The sequence below is a fragment of the Oryctolagus cuniculus genome, chromosome 10, assembly GCF_051225735.1.
Source record: "Oryctolagus cuniculus isolate XC-2025 breed Fujian yellow rabbit chromosome 10, ASM5122573v1, whole genome shotgun sequence".
NCBI classification, from domain to species: domain Eukaryota; kingdom Metazoa; phylum Chordata; class Mammalia; order Lagomorpha; family Leporidae; genus Oryctolagus; species Oryctolagus cuniculus.
In genome coordinates this window covers 107,945,619-107,971,384 of record NC_142876.1, presented here as the reverse complement: position 1 = coordinate 107,971,384, position 25,766 = coordinate 107,945,619, and the positions used below count along the sequence as shown (strand labels likewise).

The 25,766-nt window shown below is 48.5% G+C and overlaps 1 long non-coding RNA gene across 1 annotated transcript in view; it reads left to right on the top strand.

Annotated features, from left to right (window-relative positions):
* LOC103349149 (uncharacterized) overlaps nt 1–25,766 on the top strand; it is a 257,314-nt gene that overhangs the window by 135,849 nt on the left and 95,699 nt on the right. Inside the window, exon 3 of the long non-coding RNA XR_016214930.1 lies at nt 7,130–7,258. This is a non-coding gene — a long non-coding RNA (uncharacterized LOC103349149). The remainder of the gene's footprint in view (nt 1–7,129; nt 7,259–25,766) is intronic.

Sequence of the window (25,766 nt, the reverse complement as noted above, 5' to 3'; positions counted from 1 at the left end):
GGTGGTCTCTAGTTGTCCTCGGGGGAGGTCAAGTCCATGGTGCTGCCGGTAAAAGCATTCTAAGAGCTGGAGAGCAGCCTTTTGCTGTTGGTAGCAAAAGCTCTTCGCAGCCAGGCAGGGGCTCACAGATCTGGTAAAGGGATCTGAATGGATCCGGGCAGAACACAAGATCCACTCTAGTTACAAATCATCTGCAAAGGGGAAGAACAGCCCACAGAAACACTGGATGTGAGCCACTCTCCTCTGGGGGACCTCAGAGTCTGAGGGGCCTCCAGTGTGGAAGAGGGCAGGGGAGGGGTTCTGAGAGCCAGGACCTCCACGGAGAGCAACGCCACCTGCTTGGCTTTCGGTTGCCATTCCATGAACGACATCATGTCAATAAAGGCTTCCCCGGCTAAGAAGTTTGAAAACCACCCTACAATGGCTCTTTTTTTTTTTAAAGATTTATTTATTTGAAAGGCAGAGTTACAGAGGGAGAGAGGTAGAGACAGAGAAGGGTCTTCTATCTACTGGTTTATTCCCCAAACGGCAGCAAAAGCCAGGGCTGGGCCAGACCAAAGCTATGAGTCAGAAACTCTATCTAGTTCTTCCACGTGAGTGGCAGGGGCCCAAATACTTGGTCCATCTTCTGCTGCTTTCTCAGGCATGTTAATAGGGACCTGGATTGGAGGTGGAGCTCCCGGAACATGAACTGATGGCGCATATGGGATGCCAGTGTCACAGGCTGCTACTTAACTCGCTAAGCAACAATGCAGGCCCAGCTCTTTGTTTTTACATTTTTATTTATTTTCTTTTTAATTTTATTTGAAAGGCAGAGAGACCCACAGAGATGCAGTCTATGGATCTCAGATGTGGGTGGCAGGAACCCAAGTACTTGAGCCATCACCTGCTACCTCCCAGGGTGCACATTAGCGAGAAGTGAAGCCAGGACTCAAATCCAGGCTTTCAGCTATGGGATGGAGACATCCCAAGTGGCATCTTACCCCACTGAGCCAAATGTCTGCCCCCTCCAATAGCTCTTTATCCCCTCCATGTATAAGGTTGGTAGAATAAATCAAGATGCCAATTACTCAGGTGACCCTGGCGATAAACCATCTGCCCTACATCAGGATAGCACCATGGATGAAAGCCCTCCTTCCTGCCCTCGTCCACCCCACCAAAGCTGGAGATATCGAGCCCTCAACAGCTCTGACTACACTCCCTCTAAATTCTGTGGGTGGGCCTAAGAAAAAATATGCACGAAACATACTTCTCTTTGCAGTGTGTAACATAGACTGAATTTCAGGAGCATACGCAGGAACAGAGCCAGAGAGAAGGAGAGCTTTGGCAGCTGGTAAATAGAGCCCTTGGAAGTGAAAAACGCAGCCCCCGAGATAAAAGAGGTGGACCAAAGGGAGATTCGTGGTCCCAGAGAAGACTTGCGCTCCATCTGGTTGAACAGGTTGCTGACAAATAGCTTTAATTTCACTCCAAGAGGGAAGACGCAAGCTGAGAGAGTTGCTGGGGGGAAGGAAGTCCTTGGATTCCTAACTGCAATTTTTCAACAAATACCATGTGCCAGGCAGCCCACTGATCACCTGCCCCTGAGGAAAAGGGGAAGGAAGGCCACAATTAACAGGAGTCAAATAGGACCCCAGGAGAAATCAACCCGGGGAAACTAAAGTGTTTCATGCAGGCCACTGGAATTCCAAAGTGCCCCATAATCACCACTTAAATGTTCCAACCTGTGAAGCTACCATGTGCTTAAGAGAGAAAGATTCCACCAGCGTTCAGGTGATCTAGCAGGTTACAAACTGCAGAAATGCCCTACATCAGAGGCGCAGCCTTGCCACCCGGACTCACTGGAGTTGATTGACAGCATCATAAAATCGACAAGCTTCACATACACGTCCCAACTTCCATAGTTTTTGTTCCACTTTGGTTAGTTTGTTTTCCTGAAAATGCTCAGAGTGTTGGGCCCAAGATCCTAAAGGTAATGGTGAGGAGTGGGCTCCTCCTAACACAGGCCACATTTCTCGGCAATGAGATGAGCTGGCAGCACAGAGAACAGGATCCCTGTGCCTATGCAGGTGTCTCAATGAAGGTGGTGTCACCCGAGCAGATATGTAAGCTCTCTCTCTCTGGCTGAGGCCCTGTCTCTTTTTTTCCTCAATTATTTATTTACTTCCTCGTTTTCATTTTATTTAAAAGGGCAGAGAAATAAGAGAGGTCCATAGAAAGAGATCTTCCATCTGCTGGTTCACTTTCCAATTGCCCACAATAGCCAGGACCAGGCCAGGCAGAAGTAAGGAGCCCAGAACACAGGTGGCAGGCACCCAAGGACATGAGCCATCATCTGCTGCCTCCAAGGGTGCACATTAGCAGGAAGCTGGATGAGGGGTGGAATGGTCAAGACTTGAACGAGCACTTCAGTGTGGGGACAAGAAGTGCTTTTAACCCTTGCACCACCCACTCAGCCCAATAGTTCTCTTTCTTTGCTTTTGCCATCTCTGGCCCATTTAGGATTTCTGCCATCTCTTCACACCAGGCCTGCTATGGTGTGCCCAACTGAACAAAACACAAGTCAGATCTGCTTGCAGTAAGCATGGAGACATTAAATCCTCAGTTAACCAGGAGTGCAAATGAATGGCATCAAACAGAGATAATAGCACTGGGCCTATTGGCTGAGCACGGCTCTAAATTCTTAGTGTGTTTTAATCCTTTAATCCTCACAATAGCACTATAAAGTGGGTCATATTACCAATACCATTTTACTGATGGGTTTCACAAGTTATAAAGTTAAGATTGGAACCATTGAGGCTTTGGTATATTTTGGAGAATTAATGTAGTCAATGCAAACTAAGATCTGGAAAAGGGCTGGGAATCTTGGGTTTTTATTCAACCACAAGACACTCAAAGACAAGGCAGAGGGTGCTTCTCGGTGGTGGGGAGGATATACATGGTGTGAGCTCTACAGCTGCTGCCAGGAGAGAGGCCCCTCCAGGCTGGGAGTAGCCTGGCCCAGGGGAACAGTGGGATGATGACATTTCCTAAATAAAACTGGGGCTGGTCTAGATCTTGGGAACCCTATTTGCCAGGGCAGGACAGCTGGATCTTGAGGATCTGTGGCTTCATGGGATAAGGTACGAAGGTCCAAGCCAGATGGTCAGACATTAACAAATGCTCATTGAGTTGACTACTGCGCACCATGCAGGGCACTGAGCATGAAGCATCCATTAGCTGCACCCTGGGAGATGGGTGCTGTTGTCATTGTGCACAAGGGGAAACCGAGGTGCAAAAAGAGTTTCATCAATGTATCTGCTTCGCAGTTAGGTGCAAAAAGAATGAGCCCCATGAATTGTTTCCAGAGTCTATAATCATAAATCCTACATTTGCCCCATTAGCTGGCCAAGCGCCCGCAAAGCAAACAAAGCATTGTAGTTACAGGTGTCAGGAGCCAACGTTTAGACAAAGAGGGTCAGAGTTCCAACACACAGAGGCTGGCCTCAAAGGCAGAAATCCCTTATCCAGCCCAGACCTGTCAGGGGGTGTAGGAAATGCAGGCTCTCCCATCCCACTAAGGCAATGGTCATTGTGTATAGTCCTGTGAGAAGACACTTGGCGAATGAATGCATAACTGGCATCTTTAGAGCCAGAAATGCGTCCTCTCTGGATTTACCTTATCAGCTCCATCTGTGGAAGGTTGACCAGGAGTCCTCTCCAAGGATGTTAGCACCACATTGTTCATAATAGCAAAAAGAAAAACATTGCAGGAATCCCTTGGCAGGGGAACGACTGAGGCAAGTGTAATAAACCCATTCTGGGGAATACTCTCCAACAAGAAGTGCACAGCTCACGTGAAAAGATCCCAAGATCCAAGAGGCAGCTGTGCCCTTCAGTCGCCCTTAGAGGAAGACCTTGACTCTCAATGCCAAGAAATGTAGCCAGCTGACTCCCTCCAGTTTCAGAGCCTTGAAGATTCTTTGCAGCAGTTGAGTTGAGACCATGCCCTCCCTGGGAGTCCCCCAGGGTATTAAGGCCTGGCTGCTTCTGCACAGTGAGTCACTCCTCCAAGGTCAATGTCAAGTCTGAGCTCCCACTGGGTAGAGATGGTCGGGGGTGTAGCACACTGCGCTGTCTCCCAGCTCAAGCCTGCTCCCTCCCCTGTGCTTCTCGCTGGCGTCACCCCAAGGAATCTGTTGTACTCCTGACTCCTGTACCTTCCTGAAGACCCCAGACTGGCACAGCCATTGATCATGAAAACACCAAATTACAGTACAAGGCATATACTAAGAGAACATGATGTAGGCAAACAAACATCTACATGAAGAAGTATTTTTTAAATGTAGAGAAAGAAAAAAAGGAAGTAAAGAATCCAGGGAGGGAGGGAGGAAGGAAGAAGAGAAGTGAAGGAAGGGAAAAAGAAAACTTCACTTACACACACATCTTTCTACACATTCACACATTCGTAGTTATGCATTGTAAAGTACTGGAAAAAAAAACCCAATTGGTAGCGAAATTTTTTGGAATGAGGCATGAACAGGACTTGAAATTGTGTTGCTTTAATTTTCTTTCTCTAAGAAAAATACATTCTTTTTTTTAATTAATTTTTTTGACAGGCAGAGTTAGACAGTGAGACAGAGAGACAGAGAGATGGAGAGACAGAGAGAAAGGTCTTCCTTTTTCCGTTGGTTCACCCCCCAAGTGGCTGCCACGGCCAGCGCATTGTGGCCAGCGCACTGCGCCAATCCGAAGCCAGGAGCCAGGCGCTTTCTTCTGGTCTCCCATGTGGGTACAGAGCCCAAGCACTTGAGCCATCCTCCACTGCCTTTCCAGGCCACAGCAGAGAGCTGGACTGGAAGAGGAGCAACAGGGACAGATTCCGGCGCCCCAATCGGGACTAGAACCCGAGGTGCCGGTGCCACAGACAGAGGATTAGCCTAGTGAGCTGCAGCGCTGGCCAGAAAAATACATTCTAACATGACTTATGCAAGTAGCAACTTCAAAAACACACACTTGTCTCTGGGGATCCAGGTCCCCAGGGCCAGGACTGCATTTCTTCAAGGAAGATCCCAATGTACCTGCTTCAGTTAGGGGCCTCCAGAGTGGGGCACGAGACCACCCAGAAGTGTTGCATCATGAAAGGATCTGAGGACCACTAGCCTATTACCATTCCTTGCCGCTGTTAGCATAGCCGACAACCACAGTGATCCATTGAAAAGGTGTCCAGAAAGATCTATGGGGTGCACTAAATTGCACGCGACTTCCCTGGCCTCCCAGGCCACACTGGACAGAGACGCCATAACTCCGCAGCACAGTGTCTCAGAGAACTGCACTTATGAATCTTCCCTCGTATGGCATGGAGTACACCCGAGAATGATGTGGGCAATGCTAAATCTAATCAGCTGCATGGATGGTTTGTTTGCACAACAAGGAGCCACGGTTGTGACTTACCTGTTGAAGCCATGTCTTTCACCTTTAAGAGGTCAAGGCCCCTCTCTCTCTCTCTCTCTCTCTCTCTCTTTTCCCCTCTGTCCCTCCCTCCCTACCTCGCTCCCTAAGTCCCTCCACCATCTCCCCCTTCCATGGGTGTCCTTAACCAATGTTGAAGAGGCAGACTGAAGAAAGGGAGGCCCCAGGCACTGAGATGGTGCTGGGCATAGGCTGGATACCTCCTCCCTGGACCGCTGACCTGTGTCCTCCTCCCGGGAGTTGCACTGACACTGACAGGCACGTGATGGGTCAGAGGTTTGCACTCTGGATGCAGTGTGCACCACTGTTCACAGCATGCCCAGGGGAAGAACTCTAGCTTCCTAGGTTGAGGCTGTGACTTTTTAGAAAATTACTATTACTTTTATTTTTAGATGCTAATAAAAATGGCATCTGGGACCAAGGCAGCAGATAAATGTTGCATTTCTAAGGAACCGGAGGTTTGAGTTACGGTTGGAATTGTCCAATCATTGTCCATGGCCAGGGAGGGTACTCTTAGGAAGGGTTTACTGCAGGGATGGAACAGGGCCCAACTTGGAAAATTACTGGAGACAGAATTTCTGAAAGGTTCCAGAATTGTCATCTTGTGCCATACTGAACCTCTCAGTACAGCTGGCCAGAGTGCCTTAGGTAAGGTGCCGTCTTCCAGGTACTACGTAATATACCCCTGGTTCTGCTCTCACGAAGCACTCACTGTAAGCACACTTCGTAAGAGGGTACTGTCCTGTCCATTCAGTAAATGAGAAGATAAGTAACATGCTTAAGGTCACACAGCAGGGGGGCAAGTGCTGGGTATGGTACCAGGTCCCATGGAAATGACTGAACTGTGCCTGGCCCCATACCAAGGCCTTGCTCTCAATGACCCCCACACCATCCAGGCCTTCAGGCAGGCCAGCTTTTTGTCCCAGCAGATGGGCAAGGAGAGAGGACAAAGCACTCCTTGGATTAGCACCAAACTTTGCAAACACTTGCAAGATCAACTCTGTGAAAAGACTGGGATGGTGACCAGATGTCTCTGTGCCTTCCCATGTACTAAAAGATAGTTTTAGGTTCCTGCTTTGTCACTTCTTTACTTAAATTAATTTTAATTAAAGTTTATATTCCTTGTTTTTTACTTAATATCTTTTTTTTCTGGCCCAAAATTCCATCCAAAATACTACATTATGTTTAGTTACTGTGTCTTCTTACGTTTCCTTGTGGATATGACAGTTTCTCAGACTTGCCTTGTTCTTGATGACCTCAACAGTTGAAAGGAGTGCTGGTTAAGTATCTTAGAGAGTGCCCCATGCCCCACTGCTTTTTACCCAAGATATCCTACTGGAGGCCAGAATTCATCCAGTAACACGGGCATCTCAACCTCATAATCAGAGAATGACTCCTAAATATTAGGACAAAGGTTTTCAGATTCATTCTACAACCCATTCAGTCTATAACCCACGGCTGAGCTCGCGATAGAATGCATCAGAGGAAATAGGAAGGAGGGTCCAAGGTGAGCAAGAGGGCCACTTGCCAGCAGGAGCACATGCATTCTGTAGTTGGTTCTCCTTCCTGTGGATGAGCAGTTACGCCAGACCAGTGTTTCTCAGGGTAGGGGAGAGGACACAGGCACTAAAATGCCAAAGGTGCTGGTTAAAAATGCAAATTCTCATCTTTATTTCAGATGCTCTGGTCACGAACCTATTTGGGAGGGATAAAAGACTGCAGTTGATGCTGAGGCTCAAGAAAATTTAGAGTCCATCATGAAAGAAAATAATGAACATTCCTCCTTGCCCTGATGGCACAGGTACAGGTGAGTGCACTGGCAGACAGGTGAGAGTAGGTAAGTGACGGTGGATCGGATTCTGGTAGGAATGCTGCCGACAGTGATTGCTGGGGACTCGGAGAAAGGCACTGTGATCCAGGTGGCTGTGCGTGGCATCAGGGCACAGAAAAAGCAGCCCCCAGACCTGGAGTGTGAATTTGTATGTAGGAGCTATCAGACTGATGGGGGTGAGTGGCAGCTTGGAGATACAAAAGGGGAATGTGGACCTCGAGGTGACTTGTAGACTTCAACATAGATGCCCAAGGAAACAGTGTTCTAGGTAGTGTCACATCTATAAAGCAGGGAAGATGGAAGGATGAGTTTGGATTCTAGACATGTTATATTTAATGTCTTGGTGGAGTACAGAAGCAGTCATGTTCAGTGGGAAGTTGGGGGTCTTGACCTGAATTTCAAGTGGGTGGAGGGGTGTCCTACACACTCATGGGCTTTGGTCTCAAAACAGAGCTGGGTTTGAGCTGCTCTGTCTCATGTTCCTCCAACTGCGTAGCCTGCAGCCAAAGTCATAGGCTCCTCCCAACTCCATTCTCCTCCTTTGTGAAGGAAGTGGGTGCAGCGTTGACCTTCAGAGTTCCATAGAGGATTTGGTGGGATACCGTGTGTTAGCTCTTCCAAACATCCTCAGAAAAATCAACATTGATTCACATTCAGCATCAGAGTTGCAGTTGAAGACATAAGCTAGACCTTGAGGGAAAGGGTGTGTAGTAGACAGAAGAGATTAAGGTCAGAGTCTTGGGTAAAACAGCAGTGCGAGGACAGAAAAGGGAATAAAAGCCAGAAACAGAGACAGCATGGAGGTCAGAAGAAAGGCAAGAGTGGTGCACAGTGGGAAGTAACCCCAATCTTCTGCAGACTCAAGTTCGAATCTCTGCTCTTGCATTCACTAGCTGAGACTAGAGTTTTGCTGGAATCATTTCCTCAACTGTAAATCTGGGAGGACACTAGCCACCAGGTCTGGTTGTTACGATCAGCAGCTGGTATGCCATATGTAAGCCTAATGTCCCCTAAAAGAGACCCTGTGAATGTTAACCACTGTTACGATTATCGCACTGGCAAGGCCAGCAGCTGTTTTGCAGAAGGGGCAGCAAACAGTAATCCAGTGGTGTAGAGAGATTAAGGAAAATGAGCAACTGAGGGAAAAAAAAACACATGGATTTGTGATTTCAGTGGGTGAAGTCAGATAGAAGCCAGTTTATAGGCTTCTGAAAATGAAGACAGCTGGTGTGGACTCCTATCTTAGGGCCTGCCAAACTTTTCTGTCCCAGCATACAGAGAAAATTATAATGTTTACATAACACACTGGGATGAGCCATTGAGGCTGTCCCAAACCAGAGAAGACCATCCTGGGAATTCCAACTACTCCAAGTCCTATCTAGCATCCTGATTGGACCAACCAAGATCACATGCTCCTTCCTGGACCAATAACAGATGTCTGGGACTTCCAGATACTGCTTAGGATAAATCAGAATTCCTCTGCAGACTAAGGAGTTCAGAAAACTTCAACGAAATTGCAGTTCTGTGGGAGAAGAGAAAGAAGGGACATGGAAGATGGAGCAATGTTGCACTGTCTGCTACAGTAGGTGTTGTTAATCCCATTTCCCAAAGAGACTGAGACTCAAAGGGGCTGAATAAAGTTCTCCAGGACACAAAACACATACAGGATAGGGCAGAGGGTCAATCTAGGGTCCATCCTATTGCAGTCTGTGTCACTGCCCACTCGCTGCCCTGCCACGTGGCAGGTGCCTCCTGACACAACGGGTATGTTGCGTCATTCAGCAGCACACGGCGGCAGTCGTCCGGTGGTCACCGCCTCATTCCTGATGAGTGGTGGAGTGATGACTAGCCAGAAAGCTGCACCAGCATGAACTCGTTCTGATCATCTCTCCGTGCAAGCAACTTTTGGTTATCAGTTGTATGGGACACATGATGCTGGTTTTCTTCCCACAACCTCTCATTTTATGTTAAATATATTATTTTTATCCTCAGAAGGGGGATTATCTTGGAGCAGAATTGGCAAGGTTAAACTCTATCTATAAAACACATTCAGCTGCACCATGAAGTGAATGACATAATATATCAGTCATCTTCCTGGCTTTCAAAAACCCACAAATGCATTTCTGTTCAGTATGGGTGAGTGTTTTATATTTTGCCTCCTTTCCCATGAAGGTAAAAATGACCTTGGTTCTTAGGAAGTGAAGATATATTGAACGGGTTAGGATCAACACAGTTCCATTTCATTTAGTCTCCACTAAAATTGCAAGGAGTGAAAATAGAGATTGAATTTATTTTACTATATATTGCCTCATTTGAACTTTAGTAAGGCATTAGCTTCTAAAGAAAACCCTCCCCCTTCCATAATCTCTTATTGATGGCATGTTAAGGAAATTGCCTTGACTTTATGGATTCCGGGCTGGAGGTACGATGTACCCGCTGGTGTGTTAACCGAGAAAAGCGTGCTAGACTGGCTATTGCTGCAGAGACCCGAGTTGCTGACTATGCAGCACTTTGGCCCTGCCCAACCCACATGGCTCTGCTCCCCACAGAGCAAACTGACAGCATGCCAAGTGCCTCTGAGCCTTGCTGCCAGGATCTGCCTTTAAAAGAGCAAACCATGGGAGCCGAGGAGCCCCATGTCTTGAAAAGGGAATGGCAGCATGAGCCTCCTGCCCAGCCAAGGCCAAGAGCCCTCTACATCTCCTGCTTCCTCAGGGGGCAGAAACACCCTTTGGAAGTCACAAAGTGTAGCCCCAGAACTGTATCTAGCAAGATGTCTTAATAGAGCCTCAACATCCTCACCTGTAAAATGATTGGAGCAGAGTGAAAAGGTACCGTTTTGGCTGGCACTAGCACTGTCACCTCTCAAACATGGTTACCCAAGAAAGGACTGCATTGAGCGACTGTAAATTCTAGGTATAAATGGCCAGCATCTGCTCCCTTCCACACATGTATGCTCTTCGAATTCCACTCACTCCCAAATTCTTGTCATTTCCTCCCCAGAATGGACAGAAACCTCAGCTGATGCCCAGCTGACCTAAGAGACCCCCCCCCCCCGAAGGGAGATTTTCCTTTGTAGATGGGGACACAGACAGGATCGAAGGAATTGCATAAGAGGTCAAGAGTCGGGCACCAGTGAGGGAGAATTTCAGACAGTGTGTTTGAGGTCCACAATGCAGACTGATCTGCACCTGCTGACTGGGCCAACCCGCTTCAAAGGAGAGAGAGAGACGGGGGTGGGTCCCCATCACCTGTTTATGTTCCCAGAGTCTAGCCAGCGTCTGTCACTGAGAAAGTTGTCAATTGTCTCGGATAATCCCAGGCTAAGGGGACACCAGTTGCTGAAAGATGAGCTTGTCTACTCTGATGAGACCCAAGCCACACGCCCAATCCCTCCCAACCCTTCCAGAAGGCCACTGCACCTTCCTCTCTGAACGTGATAATGAGTCCACTTTCTCAAGAGTGCCATCAGAGGGGAGTGAAAGTTAAACAAACACATCTCTTAGTTGCTGCTCGTATTAACTGACTCACATGGCTTTGGCGCTCTCGCTATCGCTCGCTCTCTCTCTCTGTCTCTCTTCCCTCCATCTTGACAAAAAGTAGGAGGGGTTGAGGAGGAGTGGGAGGGGAACAGTGAGAGTTAGGGAGAGAAGGCGGCCACAAGTGCAGCGGTAAGTCCCAGTGTTCGTTTGGTAACGGTGTGTTGAATGAACTTCAGCTCAAGGTGACGCTCGGCATTATGTAGGTCACAGAGCAACAGGTCCCATGTCTCCAGGTGGAAATGAGTGAAGTGGAGGGGGAGGTACTGAGAGGCCACCACTCCCAGGAGGGCTCGTGCCCTCTCTACGAGGATGGCCTCTTCTCAGCTCCAGTTATTACCAAGGAAGCATGGGAGTCCCCAGGGAACAGATCTTCCTTTTATTTCTCCCATTACAAGCTAGGAATATGGGTTTTAAAACTACTTTAAAACATAGGAAACCTGTTTAGACCCTTTGAAACATTCTAGCAGTCAATAAGAATGCATCTGGGGACAGGTGTTTGGAGCAATGGTTTAAGACCTTACTCAGGACACCGCCTCCCATGCCGGACTCCTCGGATTTGAGTCCCAGATCTGTTTCAATTCCAGCTTCCTGCTAATGCACATCTTGAGAGGCAGCCAGTGCTGACCCAAGTACTTGGGTTCCTACTTCTCATGTGCGAGACTGGGATTGAGTTCCAGGGCTCTTGGCTTTGGCCTGGCCCAGCCTCAGCTTTTGCAGGCATTTAGAGAGTAAAACAGCAGATGGAAGATCTAGCTCTCTACCCATTTCTCTGCTTTTCAAATAGATTTTATGCTTTTTATGTATCTAAACTGAAGGCTGCATCTCGTCCCCTGTTTGAGGAAGCACTGTGATTCTGAAACTTCACCCTCCCCTAAAGAACTTTGTAACACAGACAGCTGGGTCCCATCCCCAGGGTCTCTGGTTCAGTAGTTCTAGAGTTGGGGTGGGGGATAGGAAACCACGTTTCTTGAGAGTTCCCAGGAGTGGCTGATGCTTGGCTGGCCGGCCTGGAGCCGCACTAGCATCCCCAGCCGTCCTTTCTGCCCCCTGCTGTACTGCTGGCTTGAGTAGGAAAGGCCTACTGGCTCCTTCGGGGCTTGCTATGATTGGAGCCCGAGGATTGCAAATAGGAGCCTGAGACTGTCACTCTTGGGTGTCTTCATTTCCTGGTTGTATTTTCCTGGCGAGGTCTGGCCTCCAAACGTCACACCATCTACTGAAGATGTCCTGGGGAGTCAGGTGCTCCTGAGACCCACGTTGGATGGTATTAATAGTATATACAACTTGGCTGGCGCCGAGGCTCACTAGGCTAATCCTCCGCCTGAGGCAACAGTACCCCGAGTTCTAGTCCTGGTCAGGGCACCGGATTCTGTCCCGGCTGCCCCTCTTCCAGGCCAGCTCTCTGCTGTGGCCCAGGAGTGCAGTGGAGGATGGCCCAGGTCCTTGGGCCCTGCACCCGCATGGGAGACCAGGAGAAGCACCTGGCTCCTGACTTCAGATCAGTGCAGTGCACCTGCCACAGCGGCCATTGAGGGGTGAACCTATGGAAAAGAAAGACCTTTCTCTCTGTCTGTCTCTCTCTCTCACTGTCCACTCTCCCTGTCAAAAAAAAAAAAATAGTACATACAACTCAGTATGAATCCTCTTGGTGGCAGGGGTTCTGCGAGGTTACACTCATTGCCTGAAGCATAAAGCACATTTTTACCCTCTTCTGCCTTCACAGAGCTGGTTCCAACTAGGCCAGGGGAAATTTGTAAACCCTCAGGCTTCTTCTCAGGGCATCCGAGCACATTTCTGGTAACCAAGGAGCATTGGAGGAGACAGTCCATGCCTCCCGCTCCTGCAGGCCTGTGCTCAGCCAGGGTGTCCATGGCGGCCTGAGTCTCTCTAATCCAGAAATACAGAACCAGGTAGATCTTTTCTACTCACACAGGCCTTGCCTGGAAAGTAGGGAGCCCCATTCGTCCAACTCCCACAGAGTTGGATGGGACTTGCTATGATTGGAGCCCGTGGATTGCAAATAGGAGCCTGAGACTGTCACTCTTGGGTGTCTTCATTTCCTGGTTGTATTTTCCTGGCGAGGTCTGGCTGCAGAGATGGCTGAAGTCCCAGTTTATACAGTGGCCCAGAAAGCCAGAACTGTGGGAAGCTGGCTCTCCCAAAAGACCCTCTCTGCAGAGAACCCAGAAGCACAGCTCACACGTACCTCTCATGGTGGTGGGTCTAGAAATGTAATGCCAGGAGCTCCGCCTTGCTCACTCTCATCCCAAATGCCCACACACCTTGTCGCTGGAATCTCCCAGGATTGCTTCACTGAGATGAAACTACAGGTGTGTCTTGTGGCGAATGTGTATTTCCTTGTTTGGCATTTTGGGGGAAGGCCACCCGAAACAGGATGCCACAGCTGGGTGAGGGTAAGAAATTAAATAAGGCAGCTGTAGGCCAGGGTTCTGAATCTAGTGGGTTCCACTAGAGAAACCCCCAGCTCCTCCAACTGAGCCGTGGGGTCACCAGGATAGGCCCTTACAGATAGAATCTAGACTGAGAAATTTGCAGTAGTCCTGCCAAGATCCTGCTTTTGGAAGCTTGATGTTGGTGCCCAGGCTTCCAAAATTACTCATCTCTTATCTCTCCACACTCTGCATAATCCCAGTTAGCTCGTATTTAGAGAACTTTCTCAGGCTAAGGTCTTTACTCCTTTTACGTGGAGCCTGGAGCCTGCGTTCCTGCTGTGTTGATCACATGGAATCATTCCTGATCCAGCCCAAACCCACTTTCTCTGTAATCAAAGAACCCTGGACTTATCCGACCCCTAAACACCCAACCGCCATCTGGAAAATCATAGAATGACAGCTGAGCATCGAGTTGAACAACGGCCTCCAAGTTCTTGACCACCACAGGCAGCCCTGCAACAGAAGGGGGTGTCTGTGGATTCTCTCTCTCCGTCTTACTCCACCTGAGTGTTCTAGTTTGCTATGGAACATAACTCCAGACAGGATTCCCTCTAGCAAGGATATGCCCCAGAAAGAACTGGCCGAGAGAAAATTTAACGTGGATAAAAGAACCATGGTCAGTGATGAGCAAATGCATGTTCAGAGAGAATCGGCTCTGAGTATGGGAATTCATTTGGATACAGTCAAGGTTTCCCACCCTTGGGTCTTCCCTAAGTCCACAGAAATTTTCACCTATAAAAGCTGTCGAAGAACAGGACCATGGAGAAGCTCCCCAGCATCCCATACCCAGGCCTCTCTGTAAGGCAACCTCGGGTCCTGTGCCCGGATGCCTTGTCAGAGGTGGAGGAAGGGCAGAGGCACTGGCAGTGGGGCTGAGAAGAAGAGAGCACGGGCACACATCTGGTCCAACTGTTTATCATTGTCTGTACTCAGCCAGTGAAGTCTCCTCCCTGAGGCTTGCTCTGCTCATCCGTGCCATGGGATAATACCACTCATGCCATCCTGTCTTTGTGAGGACTCAGGATGGCTGGTGCCCAGCAGGGTCCCCCTGTGTGTGCTTCTGTCTTGGGTGGTGCTCCCTAGAGGCAGAGCCTGAGACTCGGAGTTGGGTGCGAGTGGTGGTTTACTGGGGGAAGTGACCTCAGGAGAAAGGACAGGGCAGGAGGAAAGGAAAGAGGAGGTCTTTGCTGGGGTCCCCTTCTGCCTTATCCCATGGAGAGCTCTGGAGCATGGCTTGCACCACTGGCTTGACTCCTCCTAGAGGTCAAGGGCAATCATTGTCCCTGAGTGTAAAGGGGGTGGTATTTCTCTTTGGGGAGAAGCACCTGTCTGCAGGATACCCTGTGGGAGCCCTTTGTCGCAATAATCATAGGTAGCAGCTGGAGGTGGACACCCCATGCTGCAGGAGATCTGAGTGGGGCTTCCCCAGCACCCCCACTTCTCCTCCTTTTCTTCTCTTTACTACAGTAGTCTCCACTTAGCCACTGCTTTGCTTTCCACACTTCCAGTTAGCAGTGGGTAACTGTGGTCTGAACCAGGAGTCACATTAGCACAAGGAGAAGGGACCAGCCTTGTGGTGCAGCAGGTTAAACTGCCACGTAAGATGCTCACTCACCCTATCAGATTGCTGGTCAGAGTCCTGGCTCTTTTGCTTCTGATGCAGTTTTCTGCTGATGTGATTGAGAAAGCAGTAGAAGATGCTTGGGAGATCTGGATGGAGTTCCTGGCTCCTGGCTTCTCTGCCCGGCCTAGACGTGGCTGTTGCAGCCACCTGGGGAGCGAACCAGAAGATGGAAGATATCCCCTCCCCACTCCACTGTGTGTGTCTCCCTCTCTGTCACTCTGCCTTTCAAATAAATAACATTAATCTTTTTTAAAAAAAAAAATAAGAAAGGTGAGTACAGTACAATGAGATGTTGCGGGAGAGGGGGAGAGAGGGAGAGGCCACATTCACATCACTTTTATTTATTTTGTTATTACTTTCTATCTTATATTGCTTATTCTCATTCATCTATTACTGTGCCCAGTTTGTAAAATGGACTTGATCACAGGTGTGGACATGGAGAACAGCACAACATATGTATCGGAGTCAGTGTTATTCATGGCTTTGGGCGTCTGTTAGGAGTCTCGAAGTGTATCCCTTGTGGATATGAGGGACAAACTTTGCTCCCAGCAATCAGCCACCTCACTCTGTTGGCACAGGAGCCTCCCTCCTTTGTCTTGACTCTGGTGCTATCCTGAGCTGCACCGTAGTGGGATACTAAGTGGTGTCCGACGTCCACAGCTGTGTGACCCACACCGTGTGCCCAGTGCTCTGTGGGTATGGGGACAATGCTGCTGAGCTCACCAGAAGCAGCTGGGCAGGGGTTGCTTCCCAGGCATGGCGATGGATTCCCACCGAGTAGCCACACCCTTGTCATCATTCTGATCTTCTGGCTCTTCTCAAAAGGCTGCGAGCCCTGGCTAAGATCATTCAATAGAGCTTTGCTTGTTTCAAGGAAGTGAGGCAGAGCATGGTAATTGCCAGACACTGGTTGGAAATGCAGACCCAGAGGTCTCCCAGACCTGCTGACTCAAAACTGCTGTCTAATGAGGTCCCAGGGCGGTGCCTGTGCACACTGAACCATGAGACTCACTGGGGAAGGTGCTTTCTTAGTGTACATTGTGTTTGACTTCCCAAATGCCTGCACCAGCCAGGGCTGGGCTGAGGCAGAAACTGGGAACCAGGAACTCAATCCAGGTCTCCCATGTGAGTTGAGGAGCCAGAAGCTGGAGCCAGAGCCAGGAATCAAACCAGGTATTCAGATGTAGAACAGGGGCCTCCTAACAGGCATCTTAACACCCAGCAAAAGGGTGACGTGAAACCAACAGGAAATATGGAGACCGACCCACCAGATTTGAGACCCAGCTGTGTTACGACCAGGTAGGCAGCCTTGGGTACATGCCTTTCCAACTATGGGAAAAGGGACGAGGAGGAGAATTTTTGCCTCATGAGACAAAGTATTTTAAACACTTACCTCTGTGCCAAGAACACGGTAGGAGTGTAAAACAAACAAACAAACAAAACCCTCGATCTGGCTTGGAGCTTGCTATGTGCTGTTCTTTGGGAAATCTGCTTGAAATAAACTGAGCTGAAGCAGGCTGAATTGCAGCCTCCAAGGAAACAGAGCATGGGCCTGGAGGAGGAGGGACCTCAGTAACTTTGATCTCTCTGCCCGCTCTGTTCCTCTCGCCCTTGATGGTTCTCCCAGCATGTCATCAGCTATCAACACATGGAAGGATTTGTCCCTGCCTACGCAGTCCCTGCTGAAGGATGGATGGAGACCAGTAGGGACACAGGCTGTGTGGCCTTGGCATTTGGAGCACACAGGCCACCCTCCAGACTTCAAAGCACATGTAGCAAACAAGTGGTATGCACCCGGTTCCGCCTTGGCTCCTATTTTCTTTTGGCCCGTAAAGATCTTGGTTTTTATTTTTAATTACTTGAAGACGTTTAAAAATCAGGAGAATTTTGGCGGGGTCGGGGAAGCTGGCTTTCTAGCTTCTGTTAAAAAATTGATGTCACTCAACCCCCATGCCTGCCTGGCGAAAGTTGGCTGGAACTAAGAGCAGCTGCTCCTCTTGGCGGACCTGCGTTCTCCACGCTGCCGCAGTCCACACCATCCCCTCCTGTCGCACTTCACCAACACGCGTTCCTTGTCTTTGCAGCCACTCTCTGACTGTGCTCTGGGGGAACAGAAGACCACAGGGCCACAGCGGGTTTGGGAAGGACACTGGCTCTCTCTCTGTATTGCACAGACAGATGCTTTAGATGAATCACGTCTTTATCCTAAGGGCCAAGGAGGCTCTTCAGATCCAATGCAAGCATTAAATGCCTCTTACTATTGGCGCACTTTGGGTGGGCCAGGATTTTTGCACCACTTCCACATTTTTATCTTAGCAGTGACTCTTGGGGGTGGGGGGCTGCCAGGAGTCCCGGGTTACAGATGAGAAAGGTGATGCTCAGAAAAATAAATATGTTTTCATGATCAGAGGGGAGCCATTGGCAGGGCTGAGACTTAAACATGGATCTGGTGGGTCCCCGTCTTCCTCGGCTCCTGGCTGTAAATTTAGCTTCAGATGCATGCACACAGGAGCTGCTATGACAAACCCTCGTATAATAAAAATCCTATCATTGGAAACCAATGAAAAGGAAAGAAAAAGGAAGTCCACTGTGTCAAGTGTTGGATGCCTACTCTTTGACGAGCCCTTCAGTGTGCACCCTACTCCATGGAGCAAACGCTGCCCTTCACGTGTAAATCAACGTGAGAACAGGGTTCCTCTGAGGCCTGCTGCATACCCTGGCCACAAGCAACAGGGCTGACTGGGTCTTTGGACTGCAGCCAGATCTTCCAATGAGGCTTGTCCCTGGTGCCCAGCTGCTCTTCACATAGTCCTGCTTGGCCAGCGGGACCTCTTGTCACCCAGTTCTCATGCCACTTGGTCACACTCTTGGCTTACACCCAGAGTTCCTCTCTTGCTTCCTCTCACTTAGATTACTCCAAGAGTGTAGAGTGACAAAGACCGACTAGGCTCCACATCAGTTCTCCAGTCGTGGCTTTATGTTGTACTATCTCCTTCAAATTGTGCACCTTCTTGAAGATACCTTTCTTGGCTTGCTGTCTGCTGTGGGGTCTCGCTGAATTTATAACTGATAGAAGTTAACACCCGGGAAAGCGCTGTCTCTCCTTCGTAGCAATCCATCTCCCACCCACGGGGATTCCTATTTTAGCACCCCTGACAGAATGGTGATGCGCTCTGTACTTACACCCTTGGCAGTATAAAATTTGTTACCGCAGGGGGCCATCCTGTTCCGTATCTCAGAGCTCTGAGTTTTAACAAGCCCTTCTCTAAGCCTGCCTGAAATCTGCTTCACTTTTATACCATTCATCCACCAGAAAACCTATGTTGAGCACTGATTCAGTTAGGACCTAATATTCTAAGTGACAGAAAACACACTCAAATCTGTCCCATGAAAGCCATGATTGGGAACAAAAATGACTTTGAGACTTGTCCCAGCGTTCAAAAATGCGACAAAATAACATGAGGTGCTCTCTCCCCTCTGCCTTCCGTGTTGCTGCCCTCCTCTCCTGTAAGCTCTCCTGGGCCAACCTCTGTGTTAGCAAAATAGCTGCCACTGCTCCAGGCCTCTTCTCTCATCCACCAGGAAAACCAAAGCAACTCTTTTCTTGGCTCCTCTCAGAAGTCCTAAGACTCAGACTTATTGGTTCACATGCCCACCTCTGAACCAATCGTTGCAGCAGGAAGGATGAGCTACAGAGCAGGGATGGGAACATCTACCCACCTACACCGAAAGAGTTGAACTAAGAGATGGGTAAATTCTCTAAAGAAAAACAAGGGCACTACTCCGGGAGGAAAGGAGGAGACGACACCAAGAAAGGAACCCATGAATGTCTCCCGAAATCCTTTGCTTCTTGACAGCTGCTGTGACAGCTACTGAGGATGGTAACACCTGCCCAGACAAGCTGATAGCTTGGTGAAAATACTCGTTATTACTATATGAGGCTCTCGCAAGTGCTGGTGCTACATGGAGAGAACATGCCCCCCTTCTATGAGGCACCTTCTGGTGCATGAAAACACCTTGCCCATTGCTTCAAAATCTTCCCCAACTTTACCATCCCTGTTCTGTCCAGTTGGAAGCCCTTGGACTTGATGTGCCAGTCTTGGACTATTACAGATAGCAGGAATACGATTCATGGAATTGAACCTGAACTCCAAAGATAAGGAGGCTGCCTTAGGCTGGGTCCCCCAGTGGTAGACTCTGACTCTAGGACTGGAATCAAGGAGTTGATGTCAGGAGGAGATTCCAGGAGATACACCCCAAGACTCCTAATAGTTACCTAACGCCATGAACAGCACTGACCCTGATACATATGTTGTGTTCTCCTCCATGTCCACACCTGTGATAAAGTCCATTTCACAAATTGGGCACAGCAATGGTTGAACAACAATATGTAGGGTAGGTAAGGGAGACAGTCACAGCAATGCAGTTAATGAGCAGGTGATCACTGCGGGCAACCAGAGACTTCTGAGACCACCTGGGGCATGTAGTAAGGGAAAGGAGGCTGGCTAGTTGTCCCCCAACTCCCATCCCCCTTGATTGAGGCCACTCTTAGGGCTGAGGAGCCACAAGTAGACAAGTAGGTGCCTGCAATAAGAAGCTGTTGGCTGTAGGGGGACTGTGAGTGCAGAGGGAGTGTGGAAGGGGAGGGTCACTCACAGCACTTCAGAGTCTTTTTCCCCTTGGGCTGGGCGCTCACTTGACTTCTGCATCAGACTGCGACCTTGAAGCTGTTGGCAGCCACACTGCTCTAAAGCTAAGACTGAAAAAACACAGAGGGCTCATTCCCCGGAGGCGCCACCTGCCCAGGCCTTCCCCCACCTCTCCTCCCTCCCCTTGTGCCCTAGGATTCTGTATTAAATATTGCACCTTGATTTCTCCCTGGAAATGTTTGCTTTGGTTTTAGCTTCAGACCCCAACCTGTTGCAATGATCAGGCCTCTTGAGTGGATTATCTACGGCACCACTCTGCCTCAAAGCTTCTTTCATGAGCAAACCTTGCATGTGGCCTCTGTCTTTCTGTTTTTCTCAACTTTTCATGATGCAACTTATAATTGTTCACAATGAAAATTCATTTGGAAAATATTATTAGCAAATTGAAGGCAAAAACATTGTGCACATGTCACCACCCAGAGACAGTTGCTATCAATATTTTAGTTTCTATTCCTGTAGAATGTCATGAAGGCATAAAGTTGTTTTTTCCTAAAATAGTAAGTTTTTTTTTTTTTCAAAAAGATTTATTTATTTGAAAGGCGGAGTTACAGAGAGGCAGAGGTAGAGAGAGAGAAAGGGGTCTCCCATCTGCTGGTTTACTCTCCAAATGGCCACAATGGCTAGAGCTGAGCAGATCTGAAGCCAGGAGCCTCTTCTGGGTATCCCACATGGGTGCAGGGACCTAAAGACTTGGACCATCTTGTACTGCTTTCCTAGGCCATAGAAGAGAGTTGGGTCAGAAGTGGAGCACCTGGGACTCAAACCAGTGGCCATTTGGGATGCTGACACTGCAGGCAGCGGCTTTGCCCAGTATGTCACAGTACCTGCCCCACAATTATAAGTTTGGCAACTTGCTTATAAACCCTTAAAAACGTGAGTTGCGTCTTCACGAACTCTTGTTACTCCTCCCTCAAACAGAAGAGCGTAACCCTGACATACATAGTCCTTTTGAGTGTACTAGACATAATGACTCACTTCTCACAAATGGAAAAGGAAAGATGGTAACTTTATAGTGGGAACATGGGACACACACCATCTTCACCAAGTGCCAGGGTTGACAGTGAGTCCACCTGCTGAGACACAATGAGAAGGCATTCACCCCAGTGCTGAACTCCCCCAAATGCCCAACTCAAGTCTGATCACGAGAAAAGGTCACACAAATCCAAACTAAGGGGCAATAAAGACAATAGAGTCCTCTTCAAAATGCCAAGGCCATGAAGGAAAGAGTGAGACACTGTGACAAATAGGAGGGAACTGAAGAAACCTGGCACAACGAAGCACAGTGCAGAGTTCTGGATTGGATGCTAGGGCAGAAAAGGACCCTTCGTGGGAAACTGGAATAGGTCAGTAGTTCAATCATTAAAGTTGTATGGATGCTGGTTCCTCAGCTCTGATAAGTCATGGTTATGTGTGACGTTACCGTGCAGGGGACTTCACGTGACAAGTACATTAGCATTCTCCGGTCCGTCTCTGCAGTCCTCCTGTGGATCTTCTAAAATACTTGCTTGGAACATTACTCCAGTTCAACAGAGCTGAGGCTTACACAATTTAGGGACCTCTCTAGAAAAAAAAAAACACATAATTACCAGGACAAAATTAAGTATGAGAACAAATGTCTTAAATGAGCAAAGAAATAACAACAAATTACACATTTTAGAAAGCTGAGAACACAAACATCAACCCCCCCCCCCCCATTAACCTGCTGCTACTTGGTTAACAGCCTGATACCCCTCTAAAATACTTTCTTTCAGAGGTTCTTGACTGAATTATCTTTGATTGCTTTACAACATGATGACAGCTTTACAGTATCATTTTTCTCTATAGCCAATAGACTGTAATTCAGTCTTTCCTGTAGCACAGCTTTTCAACATTTTTCATTGTCGATAGTTTTTAAAGTTTCTTGTAACTTCACAACTCACTATTGGTAAGGTCTTGTAGATTTTGCCCAAAATTTGAGTATCTTCTCTCAAGCTGAAAGGTTTCAGGGCTAGTTTTTTTTTTAAGATCTATTTATTTATTTATTTATTTGGAAGTCAGAGTTAGAGAAGGAGAGGCAGAGAGAGAGAGAGAAAGAGAGAGATCTTCCATCCACTGTTCACTCCCCAGTTGGCCACAACAGCTGGAGCTGTGCCTATCAGAAGCCAGGAGCTTCTTCCAGGTTTCTCATATGGGTGCAGGAGCCCAAGGACTTGGACCATCTACTAGTGCTTTCTCAGGCCATAGCAGAAAGATGGATTGAAAGTGGAACAGCTGGGACTCGAACCACTGCCCATATGGAATGCTGGCACTGCAGGCGGTAACTTTACCCAGTACACAATAGCACCATCCCCAAGGGCTAGGTTTTCATAGCCAGTGACCCATCTTTAACCATCCTTTCAGCTGAGACGCTCATTAACCACAGCACCATCCAGCAGTGTCGTTGAAGGTTTATGCCATCATCACACCTGCCACAGAACTCCCACTGTGACTAGGCGTTGAGGGGAATGGAATCCTTCACTTACAATTTCATGTAGCTGGGAAAACAAGAAAGCTTCTAGAATATGTTCCAAATCTCGTTCCTCTTCTGCTTTCCACTATCCCATGTTATGTGCTGTGGTCTCCATGTTTCATAGCATGTGACAATCTTTGAGACACAGTGCCAGGTGAGTCAGCTGTGTGGGTGGTAGCAGGATTCTTGGAAGCCATTCCTATGCTGGAACATGCAGTGTGACTTAGTGAAACTCAAATATGACCATGAACCACATCCCTGCCCACCCAGCTGGAGGAGTTACTGGTTCATCTACTTCTTGGTCAGATCCCTGAGTTAACTTGTGGCTGCTTCAACTGCAATGGAGTGGGCATCCGAGTGCAAAGAGGTGGTGGTTTTAATAGATTGAGGTTAAAAGTCCTTGCCTTTGTGAATTTAACAAAAACACAGCACTTTGGGAACACTTCAGCCCTCCCAGGGCGTTGGTTGGAAGGAGCCAGTTGAAGGGAAGAAACCTCAAGCTTCTGTCTGTTTAGCTTCCCAGGGATCAGCCCTGCTTCCAGCTGCAAGTGACGGAAAATCTGGTTTGCAGAGCTCCACGACCAAGAAATGTTACCACCATGCATGTGAAAGTCCTAAGCGGGGTGTTTGAGGGACCCAGCCAGTCCTTCCATGTGTTCTTCAAGGATCCAGGCTTTTTCTGCCTTTCCATTCTGTATCATATGGATTGAATATTTCTTCAAAATTTCATGTGTTGGAAAAATTAGTACCCAAATTCTTCTGTTGACAGCACTTGGAGATAGGGTCTTAGAAGGTAAATGGGATTAGATGGAGTCCTGCGGATGGAGTGCCCGTGCTGGCATTAGCAACTTTGGAAGAAGAGAAGACCTGGGCCGGTGCCGCAGCTCAATAGGCTAATCCTCTGCCTTGCGGCGCCGGCACACCGGGTTCTAGTCCCGGTCGGGGCACCGGATTCTGTCCCGGTTGCCCCTCTTCCAGGCCAGCTCTCTGCTGTGGCCCGGGAGTGCAGTGGAGGATGGCCCAAGTGCTTGGGCCCTGCACCCACATAGGAGACCAGGAGAAGTTCCTGGCTTCAGATCAGCGCCGTGCGGCCGCAGCAGCCATTGGGGGTTGAACCAACAGAAAAGGAAGACCTTTCTCTCTCTGTCTCTCTCTCTCACTGTCCACTCTTCCTGTCAAAAAAAAAAAAAAAAAAAAAAAAAAAAGAAGACCTGAGTTTGCGTGCTCATAGCTCCTTGCCATGTGATGCCCTCTGCCATGTTATGACACAGCAAGGAGGGCCCTCACCCGCTGCCAGCAGCTTCCTCTTGGCCTTCACGGTCTCAGGCACTCCATTAGAGCAGCATAAAATGAACAGAGACACTGCCTTTTACAGAGTCAACTTTGTCTTACACCTGCATCTCTTCCTGTTCTTGAGATGGCTGTCGGGAACCAACTTGCTACCTGCCTCCTCCAAAAATGATCACAGAACCTACAGCCACCTTCTCCTGGAGCCTCACTGGCGCAAAATGTGTCACCTCCTAAGCCAAGCACAGTCCAGGACATAGGAGTCACTTCTAGCCCAATCCAGTCTATGCCTGGAGTTAAGGTCAGGATCCCAAACTTCATGCTGCTCTTACATGGAGGTAGAGGGCCAGGCTGCTTCTGTTACCTCCCAGCAGTCCGTGGTCTGCTGGGAACACAGAATCATCTTCAGCATTTCTCCTGTGAAAAGATGCTTTCAGAAGTCCAAATCTCCCATTCTTTCTTCCATTTATTCAATAAACTTGTACAGACTCCTTCTGGGATCAGATCTTGTGCTATGAATTGGGAAATCAGATGGAACTGACACATAGTCCTCGCCCCCTGTGCACAGTCTCTTTGAGTGGGAGACATAGGTAAGCAGACCACTGAAATGGAGAATGAGAAGATCAGTTAAGGACAAAAGAGGTGCAGGAAAAAGCCCTGAAGGTTAAGACTGAGGAGTTTGTCTTTGAGAGCAGAGGGTGAGGGAGAGGATGGTACAGACAGAAGGATCCCAGGGTGCAAAGGCCCCAAGGCATGGAGAAAAACGAAAGGATGCCTGCCAGTCTGCATTGCTGGAGAGCAGGGGAGTGAACCGTGGTGCCACAGGAGGTGAGAACTGCCTCTGTGCCCTGGCTGGCAGAGGGAGACGTCAAACAGGTCCTTGTGCCTGCGTTTCATGCTGAAGGTGATGAGAAGTGACCAATGAACAATGTTGAGCGATACAGCAACCTGGTTGAATTCCGGTTTTATAACTCTGCTTTTTAAAGTTGATAGGGAGGAATGGTGGAAGGATGCCAGTTAGGAGTTGCGTAACCATCATTTGAAATTCAGTGTGCTTGGTTGGTATGGAATTCCTTTGAAACAGATGCAGCACCCCAGTACGCGTGTGCACACACACACACACACACACACAGCATCTTTTAATAAGTCCCAGATCATTAAAATAGTTTTGGACCATTGTCAGTCATCTTTCAGCTGTTATTATATGTATATATAATATATATATATGTATGTATAAGTGTGTGTGTGTGTGTGTGTGTTTAGTGTTGGAGCTGATCAGCAACCAGTTTTCCCCCTCACCACTTCATGCTAAACTCTCTGCCCTGAGACCTGAAATGATGTGTGAAAGAGACAGTGGAACCCACTGTGTTCCCAAGAAATCCCCTCTGTCCCTGAAAACCAGAAATGAGGAGAGGAACAGGGCTGGACAGGGAGACAGCACCAGCTCTGCACTGAGTCACTCTATAATCCTGAGACAGATGTTCTACGTCCCCAGATCTCTGGTCCCCTCATGTATAAAACAGGCAAGAGTAGTCCCCATTCTACCTTTTTCCTGGGAGGCTAAAGTGGAAGGAAGGGAGTGAGTTGTTCAAACCTAAGGACCAAGCATTTCCTTTTAGGATCATCTGTGGGGAATAAATCTATGACAATACTAGCACCACTGTGCACTCTTTGGACCAGGCAACTTCCCTACCCTGTTTGATTGTCATATGACAGGTAAAGAAATGCTGGCTCAGATTGGTTGAGTCCTCAGGGCCACAGAAGCAGCACGGGGCAGAGCTAGAATTCAGTCTCAGTACTGCCTGAATGTAGAGGCTGCTCCTTCAGTTGTCATCCTGGACTGTCAGGCAGTAATGGGTAGTAGTCTTACGACGGGCCCTCCAGGCAAACTTCAAATCTGAATGCCATGCCCCTTGCCCATATCTGGGAAAACACAAGAAGCCCATAAGTATCCAGAATATATTTGGAGAAGATCAAGACGTAACAAGACGTGGAAGAGTATGAGTAACTTACAAACAGAAAATCGTTTCTTACCAGCAGGTGACTGCTGGAGGTAGGAATAGAGAGCACAAGGCACAGACGACATCCCCTTGACTTTGAGGATAATGATAAAGAACGATGAGGACACTGCCAAGCTTATTGGGGGAGGGCTGTGTAAACAGATCCATGTCAGCCTTAGGTAAATGATCAGTAAGCTTTGAGGTAAGCTGTGGAACAGTGGTGAAGACACTGCCTGGGATGCCCACATCCCATATCAGAGTGCCTGGGTTTGAGTCCTGGCTATGCTCTCAATTGCAGCTTCCCTCATGCACACCCTGGAAGGAAGCAGGTTGGGGGTCGAGTCACTGAGTCCTTACCACCCTCATAGGAGACCTGGGTTG